This window comes from Frieseomelitta varia, unplaced genomic scaffold (genome assembly GCF_011392965.1).
Source record: "Frieseomelitta varia isolate USP_RPSP 00005682 unplaced genomic scaffold, Fvar_1.2 scaffold_500, whole genome shotgun sequence".
NCBI lineage: Eukaryota > Metazoa > Arthropoda > Insecta > Hymenoptera > Apidae > Frieseomelitta > Frieseomelitta varia.
Genome location: NW_025110258.1, coordinates 293,779 through 315,763, shown reverse-complemented (window position 1 = coordinate 315,763; position 21,985 = coordinate 293,779). Strand labels below are relative to the sequence as shown.

Below are 21,985 nucleotides of genomic sequence, written 5' to 3'. Positions count from 1 at the left end.
TTTTTTGTCGGTATTTCAGATCACGAGCTATGTCAGATGCTTGGTGCATTCATGTATCTCGTCTGTGCTTCCGTTTAAAACTAACCGCTTCAGCTGCAGATGGCTCCACTAATTTCCCTAGAAGGTGCTGCACTCTTCCGGTAACTTTAGTCACTAATTCGTATTCGCAATTCGCTGTTCGTCGCGTTCAAATAAAATTTCGTTTTCGCATTGTTTTCGTGTTATAAATCATAGTTTAGTCCCTACTATACGTAAATTACACTATGTAATCAGAATGATTATTTGCTGCTGTCATTTTTCGCAATAGAATTCTTTATTACAATAATATTTCTCTTTATTTTCAGATAATCATTAGAATCACCTGGGAGACATTTGTAACCGCCATATTTCAAGTTCAAACGGCCGATGTTCGAAGATATAGGTTCGTTACAATCAGTTTATTATTTAATTACCTAGTAATTACACGCCTGTACGATCTTTTTTCGACGCGAACGTGTGCAATTGCATTAATGCGGTCGAAGTTATGTTATCGTCTCCTTAGATATTCTCGTGGAATATTTCCCTGTACATGCATAAATATCGAGAAGCAAATTGAAGTCAACAGGTGGCTTCTCCGTCGCTGTAGCGATATAACTTTAAGTTTCGCGGTCATTTATCATCGCATTCCATTAACTTACGCCGTAACAATCGGCGTTTCTTCGACGCAATTATGGTAAACTTTCGTGCAGCTTTAGCAAACTGTGCATATGCTTTTGTAATAACAGCAACCGTCGCCATCTTGTTTATCGAATACGATGAATTATCGTACAACTGTTTTGTTAGTTCCCTCTTCTGTCGTGATAGCTTGAGTGGCGCGACGAATCGCTGACTCAGCTGTGTCAATCATTTCCGTTGAGTTAATTCTTATGACTGCTTTCAGGAAGACTACGCGTTGAATAGTTCAAAATTATAGAATATACATTTGTAATCTATGTATATGCAGCGTATCAATTTATAAGATACCACGAAATAACCAACGTGAAGTTTGAAATTTACGAATCATTTCAGGCGATCGATCATATTCGCGCAATTTCGAAACAATGCGGCAATGCATACAAATAGACTTTGCCAATAATCTTTGCATTACCATGCAAGAGTAGATATGCATCGGTTATGCATGTTAGAGCTTCGTTAAAGCCGGTGCGGCATGTGGCGAACGTGACATCGTGGAATAAATAAAGTTACATAATATGGTGGAATAAATGCGCATATCGATGTCGTACCCGTCGCATTTGCATCCGCGCACGTGGTACGACATTTCAACTTATCGCCGTGGCGCGGCGCTATTAAAAACGAATGGCAACCAATTACGCGGGAATGCAATTGCGGCCATCTCCGTACGAAAACGATCGTTCGTTGCGATATTCGCCAGATCCGTTCCCCGAGTTTGATAATTGCTAGTCGGCCAATTATCATTCGTATCTCCGTCAGAGTTCGAAGTAAACCTGTCCGAAAGTAATTACGCTGCCGTGACTGAAATTCAACCGCGTTCGTACGTTCGTTCTCCGTTTCTGGAACGGCAACGAACGACCCCCTTAACATGCAGGATAACGAGGTCCATCCGCGATTCCGGTTATCGTTGCTAACTATCTTAGACTCTCTTCCACGGAAGCAAAGTGTACCTGACGTTGGTATAAGAAAAATCCTTGCAACGTCCTTGCTCGACGATTCGCAACCTTGTCCGTGGCTCTTCCTACGCGATTATCCGTGTTATCGACAAGCTTACAAGCGACCGACTGTACGCGTAAGCGCCTGTTAGTATATCGTACGTGTGTCGTCCAGCGTGGGTGACAGAGGAGAGGGTGGTGTTGTCTACGAAGGAGATCCTGAAGAAGAGAGAAACGGCAGACACGACGAAACGAATAGAGAGAGGTGGACGACGATGAGGGAGAGTCGAAAGGGATGCGAGAGAGGGAGAGTAAGGAGGAGTAAGAGAGACAGAGAGACGCGTAACATGAAATGAAAGGGGAGGGAGAGAACAGCTAAAAGGGGGGAGAGTAAAGTAGGGTGGGCGGCGACCGTTTCAAACGGAGGAGTGCCGTAGAGGCCGATAGGAACGAAGACCGTTGAGTTTGAGTCGAGGTGAGTGAAGCGCGGGCGTCACGACGACGTCGGCATCGTGGCTGGCCTCCGCCAATCCGTCCCTCAGCGGCCATGTTGCTCGTGTACCTGGGGCGGAGCGCCGTGGTTTCTGTCTTTTTACGCTCTCGAAGCTTCTCGTCCGCTCGCTCTTTCGTTCCCTTGCTCGCCTCCTTCTTCGCAAACCAACGTCGCGTCCTCGTCTTCTTATCGTTTCTATTCTTTTCTTTCTTTTGCCCTTTTTTTCTTTCTTCTGGTTCTTTTTCCTCCCTTTTTGTTTCTCCGCACCATGCTCCCCCTATCTCGGGACGCGTACCTTGTTCCTCTTGTTCGCGCTCGCGTTACACTTCTCGCAGTCGCGCTTCTTTGTAGCTTCTCTTTCTGCTCGGGCACCTTCTCCTTCGGGGGTAGCCGATCGCACCTGTGTGACTGGTGACGTAATATAGCTGGTATCTTGACCGCCAAGCGATCCTCTTCGCTCCGGTACAAGAACCGATCGTGTCACGGTAGCGCTGATCTTCGTGGTTTATGAACACTCCTTGCTCGAGTGAGTCTCGGCATTCTTTGGTTCGTTTAACAGTTCTATATAGAGTGGTGTGGTAGCAGGTGGTACATTTACAATATACTCCTATTAATTATCTTGGATTTATTACCAAATTGCTCATTCATTACTGTGATTTTTAATTATTCGTGTCAATTGTTATGCAAATGACTTAATATCATTCCTACCTTTCACACGCCGTCTCCTCCAACACGATTTTAAGCACCCATTTCCTACTATGCATTCACCTGAAATCGGATGTCCCGAGCTGAAACAACATCGAGCCAGGTAACCCGTACAAACCACAAATTTGCGATCAAGTCACCGGAATTTCACTAACTCGACTAATCCGGACGAGGTTTGATTGAAGAATTATACCCATCTCCGGCATAGCAAGCGATCGGTTCGCGTGGAATCTTCCACAGGGGGATTATTACTTAGAATCTGTCGCCTCGATAGAATCTGGAAGATATACGGGACGGGGGAACAACATCGGCGAAGTCGAAGTGAATTATTCGCAGCGTGGACACGAGCAATTATTAGGATGTGCGCAGCCACTCGAGTTTGCCTGCGCGTTGGTCCGTCTCTGCATGGCGGTTGATTTACACCGCGTTACCCGGCGCAACGTTTTCGCCTCGCGACACGGAAATAACAGCTCCGTACTTAACGCTTCGTTTTACGATTACGCGAATCGCGTGTAATTGCCGGCTGCGAGCTGCAGCCGCCAGCCACAATTGTATTTCGCCTTCGAGATCGCGTCAACTGTCCTATAGATCTTGGCGCGGCAAAAGAGAGTCGGGATAATTGCGCGAACGCGGATCCTGCCGGGAAACTCTGCAATTATGGGTACACGTACATGTCCTGCACGTACACAACGGCGTTTCTTTCTCGCGGATGGAATTCCATGGCTCGTTACGATCTCCCTTACAAATCAATTAGCCAAACACGAAGGTATCACCGAGGAAATCGAGAACGGTCACGTTTCGTTGCGCGATCATCTTCGAGAATTCACGTTTTTCATCTTTCTACGTCCTTTATTCTGTTGCACATTCGAAGATACGAAGGAAGGGACTACTTGGATAAGATGCACATAAGGGACTACTCTGATAAGATGCACACTTTCCGATATTTTATTTAATAAATTCTTTATAATAATAGACTGTAGTGCAGATCAAATTCTGATCAAGAATCGGGTTCAGCGAGTTCTAGGGAGATAATTCGAGACGTACCGACGATGTCGTTTGGTTTAAATATAGCGTTCCTTAACGTATTATCAACTTCTTTCCACAAACAGAGATAGTATAATTAAATATTATTCGGTCGACACGACAGCGCGATGACATTGTCCGGATTCTTTTTTGGTGCATCGTGGCTTACGAGCCAAAGATAGTGGATTGACAGTGCTAAAAGATACGATACGCAAACGTAGTGCAATGTATTTTACGTGTTTAAATTTATCTCTTCGAGAGAGAATTATTTGCAGTTAAATAATTTCACGAATGAGAACGGGGGTAAAAATTGGGGGAACGTTCTACGGTAGTAGCTCGAATTTAAGTAGGTAGTAATTTGGCCAATCTAGACGAAACTTCAACGATGCTTCTGCTATAGAAGCATAAAATGGCGAATAAAATTCAATTATCCGTACTTGTACTAAAGTCCAAAGATGAAAGAACAGCATTCGTACGATCGTTTTATAATTCAGCCGTCCTATCCGGTGGAAAACGCGGCGTCAGGCACGCGGATCCCCCGCGTGTTTGCGTAACCCGATAAAATATACAGATCGAATTCGGAGTGATTTGTTTTCTTTACCGTTAGAAATTTTGTTCGGCCGTCCTAGGTGGCTACCGGGCGAAAATAAACATTTTTCCGGGCTTTTTCGCCGGTTGCACGCGCGCTCTCTACGTTATTCGCGTAGCGAGCGTCGACGCGCGCGTCAAATAGTTGGAAACGGCCCGAGCATTCATCTTCCAACTATTATCTCCAACATAACTCATCTGTTTTTCCCATCGGCCAAATTGCCGTTCCCTCCCGAAATCAACCAATCTCCTCCCTTTCATCCTGTTCTCTCCATTCTGTCAAACACTGCCCGCTTTTACATCGATGACTTACGATTCACAGAGAGAGAGAGACAGACAGAGAGAGAGAGAGAGAGAGAGAGAGAGAGAAAACGTATCGCCCCCAAAATCCCGAAATACCATTCCATGATTTACCGAGAAAGAAAAATATTTACCTGCGACAGTCTGGGTGCAAAAATTCGCGACTCTCACGAAAATCGGACGTACACTCGATGAAAGCTCCCTTGCAATTTTTAATTAAGCAGCCAGCCAAAGTTCATTATCTATCTTAATATTTACTGCTACTTAAATATCTACTGCTACTTAATATTAAAGTACTTTACTTTTTTATACATTCTGTGTATTTTTACGTTTTGATATTTGTAAATCCGCGAGTTTACGCACAGCTGAATAGTCATCCAGGTTCCTAGTACTTGTCTTTACGTATCTAGCAACGACACCGCGCTATTTCACGTTCCTACTTGACTTTCTTTCATCGGGGCATCGAATTTCAGGGTTCTGGGGGTTCTGGAAGCCGGACGAGCATCCCGTGGACGAGACCTAGCTATCCACAGGGGTCAGAAATGTAGCCAAAGAGAGAGAAACAGAGAAAGAAAGAGAGAGAGAGAGACAGAGAGAGAGAGAGAGAGAGAGAGAGAGAGAGAGAGAGATCGTGCTCGATCCGTTCTCGGCAGGGATGCTCCGAATTCCGAAAACGAGACCGTGCTCCTCTCGTGGGCGGATCGTGGCCCATAAATACTTGCGGTGTAAACACGAGTCGCCGAATGTTTGGCCAGCCCGGGCTCGGCCAACCGTGCCACGGATTCGATCGTCTGATGTAAACCCTTTGGTTAAATAAACCGGCTGGCAGTGTACGAGCCACGTTTCGTACGCACACACGTTCAACGATCGTTGTCCGGCTGTGTTCCTGAGCAATAACGCGCGCGAATTAATTATTAATTTACACCCCTTTGTCTGATCATCCTTGCCTCCCTGATCGAGAGGCTGGCTGCCACGGCGTTGAAACCAGACGAAATTTGCGACGATCGTCGAGCTGAAGAAGCCTGCCTGTTTACGACAGACAGAGACAATATCGGTTTTATGGAGTATCGAAACTCGTAACGGAGGGGCGAGAGGCGGAAATTCAGACCGGTCGATAGCGAAATCCGCGACTCGAGGCGTGAGGATTTTATCTTCGCAGTTACGAGCTCTTATCTGATTCGGCAAAACCTCGCTTCGGAGGAAGCAATAAATCATTTCACCTCGGGGAGGGGGAACAATCGAAATTCAGGTATCGTCACGCGGCGGTCATGAGATCCGTCGTTGCGACATCGAGCGGGAACGTTCGATCCCGATCTCTTTCGGTACCGATCTCTCTCGGTAACGCGGGAACTCGGCTATTTTTATATGTCTGAATAATTTTGCAATACTGCGATGTACAGCTAGGTATATGTCCAGTTCGTATTAATTAAGATATTTGACAAATCGTACGTGTATTTGGTATTTGGCCATTCGTGAAACGAATATACGAGGATTTTATTAAGAAGTGCTAAATCACTGATGCTTTACGTACGCGATTATTTAACATGAGGAACCGTTTGTTTCTCCACGTTTCTCTAATTTATCGCCTTTGAAATGAAATAGAAAGTTCCGACATCTTTCCAATATATATCGACGTCGATTTTTTTGGAAGTCTCAACGAGAATCGTATATTTATGTTGCGAGTACCAAAGATTTACCTGCGTCACCAAGAATGAACTCGCTCTTTCTCTAAACACTCGTGCCTCCTCGAAATCGAAAGCCTATAAACTTGTCGATGAAGATAATAGTTTTTATCGATAGGTTACCAACTCACTGCTAGTACCTGCTTGACGTTCAAACATACGATAAAGAAACTGTGAGAGAGGAAAAATCTCGACTCGGCCCGTCGATCGCGTCGTCGAATAAAAAACAAAGAACGGCAATTGATCGTGGAACCACCGGGCGAGCAGGCATTCCGGCCTCGAAATACCTCGTTCGTAAACGTGAATATTACCAAACTACCCTCGAGCGGACGTGTCGCGGAATGCGCCGATATACGAGCGAATATCGCAGTTATCGCAGCAAATAGCCGTCGTTTTTCGACGTGGCTAACAGAGAAAGGAGGGTGGCGCGTCTCGTCGTCAAGGCTTATTCATAACGCGCGAGTAGTGCACGTGCAACCGCGAGGTGAGAGGCACGTTTATCGCGGTGCAACGTGCAATGTGCGTCGGGTGGGCCGCGCCACGGGGGTCCCTCGTCTCGGACGTGTATTTATGGCCGAAAAAATATTTTATCATAATAATACGAAGATACGTTGCCGCGGTAGACTCTGCCATTCTCTCTCTCTCTCTCTCTCTCTCTCTCTCACATACACACGTACATACATATACGCACACACACACACACATTCTTTTTCTCTCTCTACTTATGCCTCTTTCGGACGATCGTGGTGCAAATGAGCAGCTCCGCGCGTCCAACGTGTAAAAGAGAACTCGAATCTCCGCGGTGTGTTCTCTCGACGCTGTCTCGTTTCCTCGTAAAGACTCGAAGGTGGATATGTGGAAGAGGCGATAGGTTCGCCCGATTACCAGAAAGTTATTAGGATATCGATCGGGATCGTGGATTTTTCAGCGGTTTTTACAGCGGTCCGTCGGTGCACGGGGTGCCACCGTGTGCTGCTGGAACCGGTGTCGGTTTGCACCGGCGAAACCGAGCCGCGGCTGTAATGCACGCTAACGAAGCATAAAATGTGAGAACGAGCGGAACGTATTACGCTCCCTAGTATAGTCCGTTCGTTTTGCTCCTTTGTGCGCTCCAGTGCTCTCGAGAGTGGTCGAGAGCTTCGGAGTCGTTATTACGCTCAACGGTGTCGGGGGTAGAGAAAGAGAAAAAAAAAAAGAAGAAGAAGAAGAAGAAGAAGAAGAAGAAGAAGGAGGAGGAGGAGGAGGAGAAAAAAAGCGAAGCAGCGCCATCTCCGCGATACATTATTAGCGTAGGTACATCTCGGCCGCTGGTGGATCGTCACTGAGGTTCAAAGGGTCGAAGTTTCGCGTTTCTCTCTCGACTCGGATCTTCTCACGGAATCCTGGATTCGCGTCGAGTGCCTTTTCAATCGTCCTTTAAATCCCAAAGGTGTTCCTCGATGTCCGAGCAAGCTTCGATCAGAGTCAACTAAATCGATGATAAAAGTGCGCGCTCCTTCCTCCCGTTCCTTGGCATCCGACTCGTCGCGTACAGTCCACTTAACACGTTAAACGAACGTGCGTACGCATACTGGGAACGAAGAATTCTTATTTAAAAGAAAGTCGCCGGGAGAAGTGTCGTGGTATCGTGTTCGGTTGGTTACTCGCCGCGACGTACGTTCAGGCGAGTTACGAGGCGGTCGCGCGAGCGGTTGCAGCTGCGACTCTAATTGCGATACCCACTCGTATTTGCATATACGCGGGAAATATCCTCCCGCTTCGCGCACCTACGATTATTATTAACTTCTCGATGGCCGGGGCACCGCTGCGATGAAACTTTCGTGCAGGGACCCAACTTCGTGGCTGCCATTTTACCGTCGTTGTTATTATTGTTTCATGTTTATTGCGCGTCATAATCGACTCATTACGAGGGAAGAGAAAATATATAGGCAGTTGAAGACCGTGCATTGGCCGCGGGAATGAATGTTGTGATTTCGGTTTTACGATCTGTAAGGTTACTTCGAATTGAGATATCTTGTTACTTTTTCATCGTCTATCTATGGATGAATATGTCTGACATTGAAGATTTTAAATAGCGTTTATCGTTCTGCTTACGGTGTGATTCGGAAAATAGTTGGGAACTGTAAAGGGAGTCGACGAGGACGTTGCTGAAGTTATTGAAATGATTTGTTCTGCTCTTTTAGTAGGAAACAATACTGACGATTCAAAGTGCTTGAGGAGCAAATATCTAATAATTAGAATCTGAGGAAAGTTATTGGAACTTGTAACCATTGTTGGAAACAGATATATGTATATTTTCTTTGAAAAAATACACAAAACACTATTGTATAAATATAATATAAATTTTGAGATTGCATAAAATATTGTTCAAAGGTTGCTGTAGCTTTTTGTCACGATGCTTCAAATTTTATGCGACGGAGCATCTATTTACAAACCACCGATGTAATAACAACGTACAGACGCTGAATAATGGCTAAAAACAATACGCTTATCGCTTTATAGAAACAACAGATTGTAAATTGAAATAGTTTATTTAAAAATTCACCGACTTGGTACGTTGGAATTAAATAAATGATTCGTCGACGTATTCGCAGGCTTTAAACATTGTTCCTTGGATTAAACACAATAGTCTCTCTATCTTTTTATAGTTAACAATAATCTACTTTATACAACTAGCACCGTAGAAACTAAACAATCGGCAATGATTCATGAGGATAAAACGCTTTTCAAATAACAAAATTCGTTGTGTAGTAACGTTTGGCACTTATACGAAATTTCCAATTTTATTCGTTGTGTAGTAACGTTTGGCACTTATACGAAATTTCCAATTTTATTGTTGCGTATTAACTTTCAAGAATCGATTTTATCGATCGTACTATAACTGCAATAATAATAAAGGATAAAATTATCGTTACTCTGTTTGAAATAAAGAAGATACTTTTTGTACATGCGCGTATGTGATAATGATTTATATACAAGGACGAAACTTTATTCGAGCCTTTCAAAGGACAAAATCGTGTCATACTTGATAACTGTTGCAACAGTTAAAATTAACAAAAAGAAAAGTTAATATTATTATATATTGTATAAATGTAATATATCAAAAAAACTATCAAATTTGTCAAAGTGACGAGTCTCTTTATTAAAATATTATACTTTTGGAAGAATTAGTGTTGATTTTTAATCACATGGAAACATATAAGTAATCATAATAAATTTGTTGTGTAATTTTATAAATCAATAGCGCCAGTTTCAGAGAGCGAAGCTGCTTAGCTGCTAGCTCTAATAATCCGTTGCAGTATTTTTTCATTCATCTCAGAGTTCATTCATCCCATCTGTGGATTCAGAATTTCATCGGTCGTAATGTCACAGCCGGCAATTTCTAACGACGATTTTTCGACAGGAGTCGCGGGTACATCGTAAGCAGCCCCGCTGGCGATCGTTAAAGTTCCATTTATAACCCAGCAAGTAGTTTACAGTTTGGCGAAACGCGATGAATAGAGTTGTTTGGGCTGATCCTCGAGGATCCGATGACACGGCACTGGCCGCTGAATCGTGGGTGTATCATTAATCATCGTTCGGTGAAAAAACAGATTGCGTCGTTTCGATGACGTCACGAAATTTTGCGTATTGTCGAACTATGAATCATTACCGATGAGTTTCTCGTTGCTTTTCCCAAAGGAAAATGGGGCAAAGAAAATGTTTTCCTAAACATACATTATGTAGAACATAATGACTAAGTATTTGAACTGATGAACAAGATGACGGTCAACTATTGTTTTTACAATTATTGTATCGGTGACCGATACAATATTTAACTTCATTTTACTCTGTCTGTTATATATCGACACATGATTGTTTTCTCTGAAATAGATTCCTCGAAAATTAATTCTCAAATACGTCAAAATTTTAAAAGAAAGTTACAAATTCGTCCTCTACGCATCTTTTTAAAACATCAAAAATCATCGTTACTCCTTAGCTCAGCTCTCTCAGCCGTTTCTCTCGGAATTTTCCTAACCTAAATTGCACATGGCAATCTAATAGAATCATCAACAAGAAAATGGCAGTTCTCCGCGACACGTGCTCGCGATTTTCCTTCTCGTCGACTTCACCCCCTCGGGCAAGCTGTCTCGAGTGCATGCACGTAGGTATTCATCATCGGCTAGATCGGCTCAACGATCGGCTAGTCGAGGGAAATACTGCGAGTTCGTAGCTTCGCAACTGGCGCGCGGGTAGCGAAATAAGCGAAAGAGAAAGAGTGTTCCGAAAGAATCGGTGAAACCGAAGGGCTGCAGGGTAAGTTTCACCCTGACAGCAGGTGAAACGTCCATCGCGTCCGCCCACAGTTGACGGCTGCGGGTTACCTCTGGGCACTTAAACTGAAATCTTGACCGCTCCACGCCCTTCGTTTCCCCTCCAAGCTCGCCGGAGATCGGTCATCCCGGCCGGTCGATCTCGCGCGGTTTTAAAAAGCGTGGCAAGGGGTGGCCCACCGCATTTTGCCCGGCATTATTCGTCCCTGCGGGTGATCCCCACGGCGCGCTGCTTTCTCTTCTCCTGACCCTTCCATCTTTCCTTTCTGGCACCGCGAGAAGCTTTTTGTTTCTTTTTTCTTCCTCTTTTGTCTCCCCTCCAACCACCACCGGCCATCGCCGGGCTTTTTCCTTCTCTCGTAGCTCGCATTGTATCCTTTTATGAAGTCGTGCGCCCGGCTCGAATCGCCAGAACGCGATCTTTCGACGTATCGGCGTATCTCTGCCTCTCCTTTTGCCTTGCCTTTCCCTCCTGCCCTCCGCCTGACGCGATTCTGCTTTGAATAGAGCTTCTGCTCGATGGATTCTTCTGACCGTTCGCTGGCTTTCAAAATGACAAAATTTCTAGCATTCCACGGTATGTGGAGTATTTTGGAGAGTCGCAACGAGGGTTACAAACGGATGGTTTTCTTATCCCGTTAATATGACAATCTTTGTTCCAAAGGATATATAGGATAGGATATGAATGTTTGTTCCCGTAATTTCTAAACCCGAGGGATTTTACAACTGTGAAAGGTTTGTTTCTGTGAATAAGGGAATAAGTTCAATAATTCACTGAAACGTTTCTGCGTTACCAGTGTCTGTTGGCATGCCGACGTGTTTAGAAGCAATTGCCAAACGTCGGGTCGCCGAATTAATTATAAAAATGTGGCATACGATTTCGTAGAGGTATCGCTTTAAACGCACAAGTTTGGCCGATTTCTTTCTCCGTCGATTATCGATCGGCCTCGTTATTTTCTACTCATCGTAATTAATAGCCCACGAAATTACATATGGAAATTGCCGATATCCCCGATATCTGGCGTAAAAGCACGGTTATTTACACGTGGTAATCGGATTGCCGCATTAATTTTTCGTCGTGACTGGCCAAATATAATTTCGTTCGTCTCTTTCTCACTTTCTCCCTTTCTCTTTCTCTCTATCAAATACCCGTTTCTGCCTGTTGGAACTCGAGGAATTCCTAGACACGGCGACGACGTGTTTTCAACAGGTGTGCCTGGTTCGTCGGCCCAGGGAATTATGAAGTCTCGGCTGGAGTAATCGGTAATTATAGGTTTCTCTCGGACTATCTTCGAGAATGAGAATTCGCCGAGTCGTCCGTTCGTTACGGCTTATCTCATTATCCGACTCGTTTCTACATCTTCGATCGTTTCACGAGTTCCATCGATTAAACCGAGATACAGAATTTTTATCGCCACGGTGAATCGAGATGGCACATCTGCCAGAAGTTGGTACTGATTTCCTTCTAATTCTTCGTAAAAATATTTTTTAGATTTTACGGAGTTTCTCTTTGTATATTCCTGGCACTTTAATTCTTCTGACACGGTCCTAATATTGATCGCGGCAAGACATTTTCAATTTAGTTTCTGAACTAGATTATTCTAAATCCAGAAGTTTGAATATACTGTTATACTATTTTCATACAACTTCGTTAGAGGAATTTTTTTATAAATTACTTTATAATGTCTATTGAACTCTATATCGAGTTTCGAGTGACCGTAAGTGTTTTACCGATCGTTGATTGAGACCATATAAAGAGGATCGGTCCTAAAAATGGTCCTTCCTTTGAATAGAGTAGAAAACAAAGAGTGAAGGTTAAACGATGGACATTTGGCATTTCTTGGATTGGAAGAGCCCTCGACTTTATGTCAAAGAATGGTCCTTCGCCTGAACCAGGTAAAATTTTGTCGAGGACAATAGTCCAGCAATAAGAGGTAAATTGCGTTACGGTACATTTAAAGTTGACGGTGGCACCGTGATCGAGTTTATAATTGCAACCCGCCTACTCCTAAAAGCCCTAAAATCCCTAATCCGAGCACAATGTCAGAGTACGTGCTGTGCCATTATTTGCCAAGTTTCCCTTCATCCTTAATTTTGTGGATTTTTGCCTCCGATACTACTTTCTATGTATTGTTCGATTCCTTCTCAGGCAATTAATCGTCCCTGAAAGTGATTAGTTTTGGTTGACTAACCAAAATGAATACTTATAATTTTTGCTAGAAATTTTGTGGATACTAAATAGTGCATTTTTAGAGAGATTTAAATGACTTTTCGTATTCCGTAAATGAAAGCTCGTACAAGTTATTGTTACCATAAAGCTTTTCCATTTTCTCACTTTAACGTCTCTGATGGAAATTTTATGCTTCAGTCGTTGGTAGTTCTAGTGTTCAATGATTTCATTTCAGAATTTTGAGTCATTCTATCTTTTTCTTTTTGGACAAATTAAGAGGTGTTTTTATTATGAAATCAAAGAAGCCTTAAATATTATTTCTACGTTTTATTTACATATTTTCAAATACGAAATTACAAATATCTGCGTCGCAATGTAATTATCCCACGAACGACACAAGTTGACCTACCACGTCGTTGAAGTCTTCGCGACTAGTCAATTATACAGAAATCATTGCTGGAAACAATCCCGATGTAAAATTTAATTCGTGCATCAAGTGCGGTCGATTCAATTGCAAAGATCCATAATCTCGTTAGTTACGAGATCGTTATTTCGTGATCGTTTTCACCTCGTCGGAATAAAATATCTCGACGAGGGTTCTCGAATGTCTCTTTCATTATTGAACGGGCAGGCCGAGATTCGACATTAAGAGATTGTTTGGTTCTGCACACGTATATATGGAGCCCTTGGGTCACGGGGCTCGGGAAAAAGAACGCTATCGCCATTACTCATTCTTGCTTCTGTTTAAAAATACCGTCCGTGTTTCACGCGGACGGAATTGAAAGTCTTTCGTAGCGGAGGACAAGGAATACAGGCTAGGAGGGATTTGTTGCGTTTAAAAAAGAAAGAAGAAAAGAGAAAGGAAAGAAGCGAAAGAAATAAAAGAAGCCAGAGGAGGAGAGTAAGCAACCCCTGGTGCACTGGTGGTGGTTCGACCAACAGGGAAGGAGAGCTCCGACCTGTAGGCACATGACCCCCCGAATATTCAAAGACAATTAATCATAAGATAGCTGGGAGGAACGCGCGTGAGAAATACGAGACAGGGACGTCGCTTCTTGTATCTGGTTTATCAGCTGTGTGCCACGCTCCTCTAACAGAGTCTCTCGATCGTTCACCAACTGAAAATAGCAATCGAAGCTTTGAGTCGATTCCTAAATGAAATGCTCGAAAAATTACAGATCTGGTCCTCCTTGCGGTAATAATTTATTACTTCCACCAACTGATAATATCAATTCCTTGTTTTTTTAGAATTTTAGAATTTTATGCGTTGAACGGAACATCTATCGTTTGTAAAATTTATTTTAGTAAGAGGAGTCGTCAGTCTAACTGAATTAATGGTACCAGAGTTTCTTAGTCGAGAGTGACTTGATTATTTACAATTTTTTACAATTTACAATTGAAAGAGGTGAAATGGTAAATTGCAGATGTCTTTGGCACTTGAATTATACTTGTCTATAAATTCAAGTGTATATTGAAAGTTGATTTATTCAGTGTGAGAAACCTAAACAAGTAGATACGATACAATGACTCGAAACATGATGATGTTCGATCACTCAGAAATTCTACGTTTTTCAAACGTACTCGTATTTTAACAATTTCTGACACTTAAATTTCACACTCCCATTTAGATATGCACGTTCGTTCCAAGCATCTGTCATTTATTTCACACAACTAACTCCGTTCCGAACGTGGTCCATTAAACGCGCGAAATCCACGGCTTCATCTGCTGTCGAGGAAAGCCGTGTATCTCTCAGCGAGAGCAGGATTTCCTCTCGGAATTGATTAGCCGCGTCTGTAGCCCCTGTCCTCTATTTTTTTTTTCGTAGCTTGGTAATCTGAGCACCGGGTACCGGAAACGAATCTTATCTGCGGAAAGCGAAAGAGCAAACAACAGAATCGGCGAACCACCGCGCGTTTCCCTCGCGCCGTCCAAACAAACCACGGTTTCTCTAGTGTCATGAATAATTGGGGATCCAGAACGCGCGGTTCTACCCGTTGCTCTCCTTTTCTCCCTTTCGTTCGCCTCCTTCTCCCAAGGACCCGACTTTAATCCCGTATGAATATGTAGAAGACCCAGACCTCGACCCGGTCTCTCCCTCTTTCTCTTCAACACGTACATACTTCTCTTGCCTTTGCGTCGATGCAACGTCGGCGACTCCTTTGACGCTCCTTCATTTGTGATTTGCTCGATTAGCATAAACTCGAGCTAGCAATGTATCGCGATGGAGTGTCGATCGCGCGAGAACGAGAATCTCGATGGCTCTGTTGAAATTTTCGGCTCGCCGAGCGGCGTTTTTAATGTGTTTTCATTGCGTCCGCTAGGGAATGATTTACGAGGAGTGGTACGAGCGTTGGTAAGAAGGTACTAAGAGCTACAGTTTGTTTCTATTGTGTCGTAAAAAAAGATCCGTAATGATTTTCAAACGAGGGATCGAAGCAAAGTGTCAATCCTCGGGGAATTTATAGCTCCTTTACCGCAAATTATACAAGGTAAATTTATCACTTGTACAATACCGATGGATTGACACGCACACCGGCGAAATATCCGACTGAAAGTAGTTTCTACAGTATTACCTGAGTAACATCTCCCCCACATAAAGATCAACTCGAACGGCCATAGTCTATATTTCACTCGACAAAGTATACAAAGGAATTTACACTCCTCGAGTCTAAAGAAAAGATCCCGCCTGTTCTCAATTCGTTTCACGAATTGCGAATCAATGTACCAATTTCGCATCTTTCCTCGCGCCGGATCGTACTGTCTGTAACGTTTCTTTTTTTTTTTCTTTTTTAACGTTCTAACACACGCTTAAATACACGCTTCCCGCGGCACAAAGAGAGGAAGAATCGACGCTCGGCTCGGAGACGAAATTTATGGACGCATGGCCCCTTAATAGAGACTTTGAAAGTCAGACCGATGGAGGAGCTTCCGTCGTGATGGCTGGCTATAAGCAGGCATTATGCACTTAGCGCGACTGCTGTAGCCGCGCGTAAAATACACGAACGCGGGCGGAACGACGCGAAACGATTTTGAACGGTGCGTCGGTTGTCATAAAAGGGTTGACGGTTGTATATCACGCGGTGAAGACGAGGAGAGAGAAAGAGCCAGATAGGAAGGAAGAAAAGTACGAAGGATCGTGGTCGTGTTCGACGAGGATCGGTGGCGCGATTTCTCATGTCTCGAAGGTACAGGTGTACCTGCGGGGACAAGATAATAATTAGTCCCGATGTCAGGATATTCCTTTCTGCCTCCCTCTCTTTCTCTCTCTTTCTCTCTGCTTTGCCAGTTTTTTCGCTGCTACTCTCTCGGAATTCTCGCTGCTCCGTGCAACGAACCAGGCATAATAAAGCGGAACAACAACGCGGAGTCCATAAATAATTCGGACCACGGTGGTTTTCGGTGGTAGCGGCACGGGCGGGCCGTTCGATAATTGTTTTTATTCGCTGAACCGGCTAATTTCACGTGGCCCGTTATCGTTTCCATTAGCTGGCCATTTTTTACAGGCCGGATTTATCCGCGACGAAAATCTGGGATAAATTCCCAGTTTAGGAGCGGGAAGCGGAGAGGAGTCGGTTACGTTTTCCGGTTGAGGTCCGTGCGCAAACATACGCGGCTGATCACTCCGTGGAATAGAGCGGAATAGAGCTGAAGAATCGATACCGCTCTTCGGGCCGATCTATCTACTTATTAATCGGACGGAATCGATTGAAAAAGCTCGCAGCATCTGGACGACCGATCTTTCAATTTCCGACTGGGAAGCTTGGCTACTTTATTAACTTTATTGATTCGCGTCTACGCCGGCTACGCTCTTCTCTCGCGCTCGATTTCGTCACGCTACTGTGCTGCTCGTGTTAATGGCATTGGTGATAACAAAATTGAGAAACTTTGAGAAAGGCAGAGTCGCTCGTTCAAACATCCTTCGGATTTTTCTTTTTGCGAAAACATCGAACGACGTTGGAGCTGCCGGGTCGGTTGAATTCGTGTTTGGCAAAAATGGCAAATGTGTTTACGGTCACGGTAACAAAAGTTGAGAATTTCAGGTATTTAGGGTTGCATCTCGTCGGTTTTATGACTGGTCAATAGCCAATTCGGTTGGTCGAGTCTTCGTTGTGTCCACGTGAATGAGCATAACTCTAGATTTTACTGAGTTAACGACCGGACGAGGTACCGTTTTTATTCAGTCTGCTTCCTTACAATGTTTGCATATACGATTTGTCACGGCCATTGCAATGTCGTAAATTATCCCGGCCAACAATCTGTATCTGTGAGAATAGAGCGGGAAAATGGCAACGGAAAAGGGATAACTTTCCTTTTCTACCATTCCAGACTACGTCGATGTGTTTGGGAATTGTGTCCAACATGCTTCCTACAATTCATTCTTATGATTCGATATCTTGCTTTTTTCATTGATAAGGTTGTATTTTGATTTTTATCGCAGTATTTTGTTTTTGTGTGTGTTACAAAGTAATCGAAATATCAGAAATCATTTAACTGATATGGATTAAAGATTAAAGTTTATAGAATAATCATTTAAGTAACAATTCTTGCGAGTTAGTATGCGATTTGTTATTTGCTAATATAAGAAAATATTTTAGCAACGACGATATGACAACTTGCAGATTATAACTTGCAGAATTAGCTAAATTGTGAAGTTCCAATGACAATGTTATTTCAGTTGTGCAAAAAAGACAGAGTCACTCAATCTTGCATTGGCCAATTAAACAATCTAATTTTCTTCTTACAGTTCCTCTATCTTTGTTAATATCTTATAATTCTGGCGTGAAAGACTTTGTACATGGAAGTTATTCGAGGCAAGAACGTTGAGGTGTAAACAGGTGTAATATTTTACAACGTGTTAACATTTCGTAAAAAATCTAATATTTCCTTCTCCTTTCTCTCCCGTTATTTAATCGTTTGTCGATATCGCCGCGGTTGTCGTGCCAATTAAAATAAAAATATATTTCCACGAAAATATACATTCGTATATTGTAAATCCGCGGAAAATTGTAGTCCGCGGTTGAATTCATTAGAATAAACTCGGCCGTCGAGTTCCGAGTCCCGCGCACAGCCGGGTAAAATAGTGTTTTAGATAGGAAAGACCAGAAAGTTTATCTCGGCCGTGTTCCCGCCTCTATAAATAATATTCTGTCGCAACGTGTACGCACCGACAAAATAAATTCCTCGAAATATTTGCCACTTACTATTCAAAACGTTAGTTAAGATGCTGCTTGATCGGTTGCGAGAGCTCGGATCTCTCGGTTCTCACGTAATCCTGCGAAAATCTTGTAATCTTTCGCGAAAAAATTGCCGTTTCATCGAGAACCAATTTATATCATTTGCAATGTTTTTTTTTTTTTAATTTTTTCACGTTTGTGATTTACGAAAAGAAATTCCAGGTGTTATTCTACAATTTTGTGAAATTCGGAGAAACTACGTACTCTTTTTCTTCTTTCTTTTTTTTAAATCCGTGCATGTTCGCTTTTACATACATACGCAAAGTGTTTCTAATAATTGTGCACTGTTGTTCGACTTGCTCGTCCTGAATTTATCAGAGAAGAATCGAAAGAAGCTAAAGGACAATTATGACATTTACAAATATTCACAAAAAATTACTTCTCGCTACGAAGAAAAATGGGGAGAGGAAAAAGGTTGTGCTTTTTAATCCTTTATCCGCTGGGAAAAAAAATACAGAAAGGATAAAAAAAAGGAAGGAGAGAAAAAGAAGACATCGGTGCGTGTCTCTGCAACAATGGCGTGAAAGATTTGAATATCGAGAGACCGACCGGATAGCATCAAGTTTCCAACGGCACAACTATTCGAGGAATATGTAAATGCCTTTTTTATCTAGACATCGTCTTTTCGCGATCCGTTCGACGGGTTAAGCCGTTCGCCGCGTCCTACGCGCCGCGTCGTTTGTCCTGTTTGTCCGATAAAAAAGAAAGAAAAATGAGAGAGGCCCAGCGAAAGGTGCGAGGCGCGTGAAAAAAACGAGTCATGCCGCGACGGTGCAGGACCAGGGGTTACCAGAATCCTATGCCCTCCAACTTTCCGCCTGTCGGTTTAATACCAAGAGTAGAGTCCAAAAGTAGATTCTCTCCATTCTCTTCGAGGAGGAAAATTCTAGGGAACGAATGGACGAAAATCAGAAGACGGCGAGAGAAAGCCGAGAGAGCAAAGAACGACGCGAGAGCAAAGGAAATCTAGATGGAAAAGGAAATCTAGGGGAGTGGATAGCCTCTCATGGACACGGAACTATGGGACGCCATGGGATCGCACGCATGCGTCTCGTTCAACCCAGCGGGTGGTGGTGTGTTCTCCTTTTTTTCTTTCTTTTTTTTCCCTTTCCCTCCTTTCTCTCCTTCTTTCCGCTGTTATCCCTCTTACGGACTGGAACCGATTTCTCCTCTCTTCGGCCTGCTGCTGCTGCTGCTGCTGCTGCTTCTGCTCCCCCTGGTTCTTCGCTGCCAGTCAGAAAACTCCTCCTTTTGCCTCCACGAGGCCCTTCTTCCCCCAGTTGGTTCGCCCGCGCGCGTACACACACGTACACACACCGTTTCGTTCGTTCGGCTCCTTCGTTTGGTTTCGTCTGGTTTCGCCTTTAGATTTTCGGCCTCCCCTTTTAAATAATTGTCCGCCACACGGGGGAAAACGAGACGCGCGGCTTCGAACCGGGGGCCATCCTCCACCCCGGGGGGATCCGGAGATACGTCGGGAGATGGCAACGATGCAGCCCTCTTCCACGAACATGTGGATCGCGTTCTGGGCCCCCGTGGAACACGTCGATCGCCCAACTTTCCTCACGAATCCTTCCACCACTCCGATAAATTCTACTGCGATTCGCCCGATTTTCATTAATTTTCGTCTAAAGTACCATTTCTCTTTCTTTTTTTGCATAAGGAGAGATGATTTTCTATGCAAAAAGTTTCTCCTATCTCGAAATTTTCGAAGATCGCAAAGGTCGTTTCTACGATCGAAGAACGATTCCCGACGGCGGTCTATCAAATATAAATTCAAGAAAAAATAAAAAAGAGGGAGAAGAACTATTTCACAAAACAAAGAAATAATTGTGAATATTCAACAAGGAAGCCATTAAAGAAAGAACCGTTGTTTACGCGGAGTAGAAAGATTATTGGTAAAACGTCGAAAATCATCGCGAAACAAAACGCGTCATCGAGCCGATATTTATCGCTGGAAATACCATTCGTGGATCACCACGGTGTGGTTCCCTCACGAATTTCCAAAAATATTCGACGGTTGTGACTGAAATGCGTGGTTGTACGAGGGAGAGGAGCGGGAGGAGGATCGAGAGATCGACGAGGCACATTCTTCGAGAGACGAATCGGGAACGAACGGATCGAAACGTGGAAGATGTAGGAAGAATGGTGGTGACCCGACTGGTCACGGGCGCGAGGACTGACAAAGGCTGGAGAGAGGCGAGCAGCGCGCGCGATTCACTGGAAACGGCGGAACCGACGAGGACAAACATAATTCAGAATTATCCCGCGAGGCGGTCCCGTCTCACATATTTCATCTCTGGAAAGGGGTTTTGTCGGGAGCGAGGGGTGGAGATGGAGAGAGTGGCGAGCTCTCGCGAGAGACCACGTTCTTTCTCTCTCGCGTGCACGGCCCCGCGTGCGTAATCTCGTGATTGTCGAGCAACGTGCAACGAGCGCGTCACGCGAATTGTTCGGGTCCAGAGTAAACTCTGTCGGAGTGGAAAAGCGCTGGCCAGTGTAAATACGCTGGCGATTCGCGCGCGCAGGATCTGGAGTTCTCGCCGATTCGAGGCCCCGAGCATCGCGTTAATTTATCGAGCAAACTCGCAGCACGCACTGCGTAACGCGAGCTACGGGTCATAAAAAACCAACGAAATGGCGCCACCCTTCAAAGAAGACGTTCGGTTGTCGTTCTGTCATTGATCGCGCTCGGCCCGGAGGCGTCGGTGTTGCACCGTGAAACGCTGTTGCATTTGACCGATCGGCCATTCGATCTAACCGAGCAGAAATTAATTAAAGGAAACACACATTCGTCGGTGAGGAATGTATCGCCCGTGGCGATAGATCGAGATTCAGATAGGATCCAAACGTCGACTTATCATTGCACGCGACTGCTTTAGGTAGGCCGACGTCGATCGATGGGTGGCGCATCTTAAATCCTGGCAGGTGTCGCCCGCACCTGTCACGCTGGCTAACTTGTCGCACGGTGTCCACTTTGACCTCTTCGCCCATTTTTTTCGCCTCGACGCAGCTGACCTTCCTCGACTCACGATCAGATACACACATCGTTGCGGTAACATCGTGCCGGACGTACGTGGCGAGATAAAACGATGTGTCCAACTCCAAAAGGGCATAGGCTGCTGGTGCTGGTGCTGGTGCTGTTGCTGTTTATACCTACGTTTCCCCTTGGACGAGTTCGACTTCGTTCCCGAGGAGTTAACGAGGACGATAACGCGATGCATTCGCCAGAAGGTATTAACCTCGTCCGCGTTTCCATCACGATCGCACACCGAGTCTCACCTGTGATACCGGGGATACCGACGTGGAGGAGGAGGAGGCTCGTTACTTTCCTGCCGAGGACGGTCGATTTTTACAAATGACACACGGCTGGTCGTGCTCGGCGTGTACCATCTGCACCCGAGGCGTAGGCGACCACGCCAATGTTTGCCTTCGACAGACGTGTCGACGTGGCTCACCCCGTCTGCGCCACGCGTCTATTTTCATTGCTTCTTAATTGTGTTTTCTCAGTTGTGGAATAGCCTTCGAGCTCTTGTCCACCGATACACTTCCACTCCACCGTGGTTCATCTAGCTCGTGCTCTAGTCGTGAAAAAAATTAAACCGATCGTCGGTTCAAGTAACAAGATAAATAACTAGTAACTAATAACGATTAACCAGAAATTTTAATTTCAATAATAACCTTTTACGAGAATTGAATTAATATCAGGAAAAAAAAAAAAAAAAAAAAAAAAAAACTACAATCGTGTTCGTTCGTGACGATCTGATACTCTCCTCGAACCAATGGACTCGTTAACGTACCGAAAGCTCCTCGCACTCTACATTCCGAAC

At 44.2% G+C, this 21,985-nt stretch overlaps 1 protein-coding gene across 1 annotated transcript in view; it reads left to right on the top strand.

Moving 5' to 3' along the window:
* The first annotated feature begins 172 nt into the window (after positions 1-172).
* Positions 173-21,985, top strand: part of LOC122533166 (homeobox protein homothorax) — a 228,059-nt gene continuing 206,246 nt past the window's right edge. Inside the window, exons 1-2 of the mRNA XM_043662604.1 lie at positions 173-265; positions 345-421. The gene's annotated coding sequence lies outside the window, so the exon portion shown is untranslated. The remainder of the gene's footprint in view (positions 266-344; positions 422-21,985) is intronic.